A 6519-nucleotide genomic window follows, 5' to 3' on the forward strand; every position below is an offset into this window, starting at 1 on the left:
ACTAACCCCCAAAACTCACCTGACCACACTGTAATGGTTCTTTTAGACTTTACCTATTCATAGTGGCTTCGTCTGTGGCTTTAGCAGTTAAACTATGCCCTAACCAAACAGAATGAGATAAAGCTGAAACCAAACCCTACTCCCTGTCCTATTGCCCCTTCTCAGTTAGATCTGTGGTTCTTCTACCAGAATCACATTGAAAACTACCATGAAAGCACAGCATTTAGACTGTGTGAAAATATGAGTGCTTCTATGACAACCCATAAGTGACCGTCTCAGATGGGCTGCATCCCAAGTCAGTGATGCAGACCATTCTCTTGTTCTTGAGGAGACCACAGCAGTCAGGCTTGGCTTTATAAAGGTTCTTTCTTCATTGAGGTTAACTCTGCTTTCTTAGAAATTGTCACGCATTGAGTCATGTGCTTCACTTTTGAAGTTAACCCATAGGTGTGACATTATAATGTGGCAATGTGGTCAGGTATACTAATTTTTTTTTCTTTTTATCTTTGAGTTGTGGCTTTCAAAAAAGATAAAATTTGCCCTCGTAGCTGCTTGTAAGTGCATTAACTATATTCACATCAGTGTGTGTTCTTTAGTTGGGCATGATAGTATGTTTCTGTTATCCCATTTGGGCCCACAAGTTTGAAGCCAATCTGGGTAAATGGTGAGACCCCCCCTTTAAAAACAAAAACAGAATAAGCTGACAAAATCAAAACATGTATCTGGAGGATTTTTTTTTTTTTTGCAGAACTGAAACAGCACCCATCCAATAACTCTCCCCTCTCCCATCTCCCAGCCATAAGATCACCATCCTACTTTCTGTTTGTACATTGCTGACTATGCTAAATATATGTATGGGAAATTGTATAGACTTTTGTGACTGGATTAATGTTCTCAAAAGTTCATCCATGTGCCAAGATTTCCTTCTTTTATAAGGCCGCATAATATTCTATTGTATATATTTCACATTTTCTTCATCTATTCATTTGTTAGTGGATGTTCAGGCCGCTTCTACCTTCTGGTTATTGTAAACAAAGCTGCAATGAAATAGGTCTGCAAATAACTCTTTGAGATCCTACATTTGATTTTGTGTGTGTGTGTGTATGTGTGTGTGTATGTGTGTGTGTTGTTATTGTTGTTTTGTCAGTTAGGGGCTTGAACTCTGGGCCTGGGCGCTGTCCCTCAGTTCTTCAGCTCGAGGCAAGTGCTCTACCATTTGAGCCACAGTGCCACTTCCAGTTTTCTGGTGGTTTATTGGAGATAAGAGTCTCACAGACTTTTCCTGCCCAGGCTGGCTTTGAATGTGTTCCTCGAATCTCAGCCTCCTGAATAGCTAGGATTGGAGGCATGGGCCACCACAGGCACGCACCTGGTGGGCTTTCAGAGTGTGATTAAGATACCTGCTAAGAGGAAAACATATCCACACATGACTATGACAAGGAGTAGACATAAGCATAAAGAGGAAGTGAGGGAAGAGCCCTAGGTAGGGCACACTTGTCAATAATATTTATTAGTTCCTCTTTGATATTTATGGTCTTTCCTCAGCAAAGATCCCTTAGCAAAGATCTCCATCCTTAGCACATATCAGCAGCTAATATTCACATTCCTCTTCCTCCTTATCAACCCTGGTTCTAGTTCTTGTCTATTGGCCTTATGTTCACCATCACTGTATATGGGAATGTAAGAGAAAAGGGACCAGGCTGAGAAGAAATGAACCCAAGATACAGAGCCAGAGAGAGAATTCATGAAGCCTTAAAACACAGCTGCAGAATTAAAACAAAAATGTCAGGGAACAGAGTGTTCCAGCTGACTTAACTTCCTGTTGATTGTCTCTGGGGAGGTGGGGTGAGGTCTGGAGTCCTAGAATTGGGGTAACAAGAGCTCAGAGGGCTGGTGGGGGTGGGATTTGCCTTTTCAAGTGTGTTCACCCAGGAGTCAGATGGGTTCCCATCTGCAAGGCTGTTAACATTCATTTCCTGAGGCTGGCCATGGTCAGAGGAGGCTTTTGGCAAAATGATGTGCCCAACCTACAGAAAAACAGGATGTTAACTTTCAGATCTGATTGAGCCATGAGATGCAAATTCCTCCCTCACCCCACCCCCACCTTACTCCCTAAACACTACCACCCACACCATTCTCCTTTCTGCTGCAGAAACCCATTCATCTCCCTGTGTGACTTCTTCTATGAGGGGCTGCCTGTGTCCTTTGCTTCCTTGCTGGCCCTGCTTGTGAGGTCAGATTTAGGGCTTAACCCATTTCATTACTATTTCAGATTTATGGTCACTTTAACTAGAGTTCCTTTCTACTTCCCTGAGTGACTGATGAGAATTCTCATCAAATAAGAAAATATGTTTGGTTAAGGAATCTTGTCTTCTCCAAGCACTTATGTGGTAGTGACCCCCTTTGCCTGCAGTATCTGTACAGGAAAGTGTTTGGTGTGTCCCTTTCTTGCCTTCACTCACTCTTACCCCTTCCTTTACTCTTCACTGTTGACTACAAGCCCCTTCCTGTTCAAGAAAGGAAACAGAAAGAGCAAATACAAACCAGAAGCAATTCTACTGAAGTTCGATTATCTTCACGATGCAAATGTCACCTATTTTTACAAGGGCAAACCCCAGAATAAAATGTTTACAGAGCAACAAGTTGGGTGCAGCCAGCTTTCCGTAGGAGAGAAAGATGGATTCCAGACTTCTGCCCATTCATAGGGCTGATATGCATTCTGTTAGCAAAGACACTACAAGCCTGAATAGGCCTGAAGCTGTCCTCTGATGAACTCTCATGTTCCTCTCTACTAGCTCTTGGGCTCCTTGTTCATAGGGCCCTTCCATCTGGAGCCCCACTGTCCTCTAGGTCAAGCATCCCTAGTTCTACTTTCTCTTCCTCTTGCCTCTGGGCCTTCATAGATTCAACTGGATCTAGCGTTCCTCAGGACCCAGCAGCATCTTCTTGAGGACATTCAGTACTATATTTAGTTTGCATTTTGATTCAAACATGCAAGAAACTAGGGCTTACATGAACATATCAAGATGAGAAAAGTCTTACATCTTAAATGCTCTTACAGATCAGGAAGCAGAAAAGGTAAATAAAGATACTAAGCTGCAAGAAATGCAATAATGACATATCATAAAAAAATAAAAACTATGGAGAAGATCTCAGCACCAGTAGTAGGGAGATTATACAATGTGATGAAAGCATGTAAATGAGTTGATCTATGGCAATGTTATTTGGGAATTTGATTGTGTGATAAAGAGAAGCCACATTTTGAGAGGTTGAATGGGGAGTCTTCATTAGAAAGACTGACAGCAACTGCCAGCAGAGTCATATCCCAAAGATTTGCAGCCTTGAATGCAGTTGATACTATTAGGAAACTGAGCCATGGGGGTATTAGAATAAAGAAAGAGCAGAAAACAATCTCAGCAAACCAGGCCAACTCTAATGGAGAGTTGAAGAGGGATGCCATGGTGATCCGAGGAGAGTCAGGAGACAGAGGGTGTGTACTGGTGGAGAGGGTTTAATAGGGTCATGGTTAGGAGGCAGGATCATAGGGAGCTGAAGAGTTCAGTCTCATGAGTTTATGGTACAGGTCTGGCAGATGGTATCCATATTTTAGTAAAATTTAGGAAAGATGCTCCAGGCCACAATCTTCTCCTTATGAGAAAGCGTGAATGCTGTTTCTGTTGCTACTATGACAAAAAGTATGTTTCTCATACTTAGTGTATGCTAACACTTTTCTAAGCATTTCTCGTGTTTTACCTCCTTTAATCCTTCAGGCAACCCTCTGTAGTAAGTTCTGTTATCCCATTTTACAGAAGAAGAATTTGAAGAATAAAATAGCTAAATACCTTGGCCAAGGTCACAGTTGGATTTAGGAAGTCTGGTATCAGAGCCGGCCCTTAAATTGCTATGCTATATTCTGTTATTACTAAATTTCTAGGTGAACACACAAGACTGGATTACAGAATGAGTTATCTACTTCTTTGTATGGTTAATGTCCATTCATTCATTCATTCATTCATCCAACATGTATTTACAACAAACTAGAACCCGGGATGGATATTAAAACTTTAACCAATGCAGACTGGAGGATCCTCATCAAACTTAAACTTTCAGTGGAGGATAAAGGAAGTAAACAGGCAATTATAAGGTCCTCACAGTGACAGAAATAGACCAAGTAGAAGTGGCACATAAGTGTATCTCAGATAGGGGAGAGTGTTGGGAGGGGTGACATTGATCAAGATGCATTGTACTCAAATCCCTTTGTTTAAGACTTAAATTTTTATTTTATTTATTTAGTTATTTCATTTTTTTGTCGGCTTGAACTCTGGGCCTGGACGCTGTCCCTCAGCTCTTCAGCTCAAGGCTAGTGCTCTACCACTTGAGCCACAATGCCATTTCCAGTTTTCTGGTGGTTTATTGGAGATAAGAGTCTCCCGGACCTTCCTGCCCAGGCTGGCTGTGAACTGCGATCCTCAGATCTCAGCCTCCTGAGTAGCTAGGATTACAGGCATGAGCCACCATACCTGGCAAAAATTTAATTTTTTAAAGAAATATATCTCTCCCAGGTGATAGGAGAGGGAACAAAGATAGTGATCAGGACTGTCCTCCTCGAGGAAATCTAAACAGAATTGAAAGATGAGTATCAGCTATCTGTACAGCAAGAAATATATTCTAAGTAGAGGAAAGAGCCAGTCAGAGACCTAAAAGCAGTGCTAAATGGCTGGAATGAGAAGTTCTCTTGAGAAGAGACCAAAGAGAAATGTGACCATACCAGGAAATAAGTAAGGAGTTAGACTTTGTCCTGAAGATGCCTGGGAGCCAGTCGCATGTTTTAGAAAGATTTCTACCTGTGGAGTACAAAATAGGTGGGGTAGATGGAAGCCAACTTAGAGGCCAAGGAATGAACAGTCAGAAGATCCACGTATCAGCAAGGGCATAGCATGCTTCATCCAGATGTAGGAAAATGGTGGTATGATGTAGGAGTGGGAGTAATCTTGAGATACTGGAGAGCTAGAATAGTATCACATGGTTGGTAGGATGACAGAGGAATGACAGGTTTCTGGTAGCCACTCTTGACCAAATGGATGGATAGGAAGACCACTACAAAAGGAAGGAGACATTAACAGGTGAGGGCATGGGTTTTAAGCAGATTTTTCTGCACATGCCTATATTGCCAGTGAATGTAAGATTTCATTGCTCAGGAAGCTTTCTACACATGTATCTGCTATTATCAAGGTAAAATGGCAAGGGCAGTGGTCACATAGGTGACATTTGCATCTTTCTTACGTCTTCCACTTTTTAAATGAAGAATCACTGGAGGCAGTCATGTTAAACCAAGCAGATAACCTCTAGTTTTGGACAAGTTGTTCCTGGCACAAGATACCAAGCATAATTTATCATACCTTTAGTGGAAAGGTTGTTACATCTCTGGACATCACCAACTATCCTAAAAGGAATTATGATGTAAGATGAGTTCAAGAAAATATACCATTATTTCTGTGTCATCCTACTTACTTTCTAGAGGAAAAAAATACAGAGAGGGTTATTCTGATTAAAATAGAATATTTGTTCATCTGGAATTAAGAGGAGGAGGAGGAAGACAATGAACAATACAAACTGGGAGAGAAGGATGAAAAAGGTGACATTGATCAAAATGGATTGTACTCATAAATTGATGCATCGTATTGAAATCTCTTTGTACAACTACTTCGAGATAATGAAAAAATTGGAGTAGGAGAGGAGGGGGGAGAAGAAGAGGAAAGAGAAAAGGTCATCAGTATCACTTGCCATTTTAAACTTACATAGGAACAAGACATTGCAAATTTGACAATACTTATTTTTTTCAATTTATAATTTTTTCCATGGAAGAAGTTAGTTGAGTTTCCAATTCTCCTTTTCTACCCCACATTCTCCCGTCCTGCTGTTTATGTGCCTCTCTCCCTCCCAGCTCCTTTCCCTACCCTTCCAGAATCTGCTCTCATGACTGCCCCCACCCCCATACTACCACCACCATTTTCATCTTTTAAGTCTATATCTGTCTGAATAACTCAGATGTCTTCAGCTGTAATAAAAGATCATAATCTAAGCATCTTAAACAAATTAAGAATTGCATTACTGGACTTTGCTTTGCAGGAGAAAAATATCTCCAGAATCTGTCAATCCAATGCCTCAACTGAAAGATTCATCAACGAAGTCATTGGGTTCTTTATACAATGAATATCTGCTGGGTGCCTATTCATGATTTGAGCACACAGGATACATACAAAAATATTTGTGTTCATGGAGTGTCTATCTTGGCTCTTTATGGCTTTGCCTCATGGTAGCAAAATGTCTGCTTTAGTTCCATTTATCACTATAAGGTAGGCTAGTGCTCCATAATCACCAAACATTTCTTCTTGTGTGCTTTTTTTGTTGTTGTTGGTCATGAGGCTTGAACTCTGGGCCTGGGCACTGTCCCTCAGCTCTTCAGCTCAAGGCTAGCGCTCTACCACTTGAGCCACAGTGCCACTTCCAGTTTTCTGG

The sequence above is a fragment of the Dipodomys ordii genome, unplaced genomic scaffold (genome assembly GCF_000151885.1).
Source record: "Dipodomys ordii isolate 6190 unplaced genomic scaffold, Dord_2.0 Scaffold57, whole genome shotgun sequence".
NCBI classification, from domain to species: Eukaryota; Metazoa; Chordata; class Mammalia; order Rodentia; family Heteromyidae; genus Dipodomys; species Dipodomys ordii.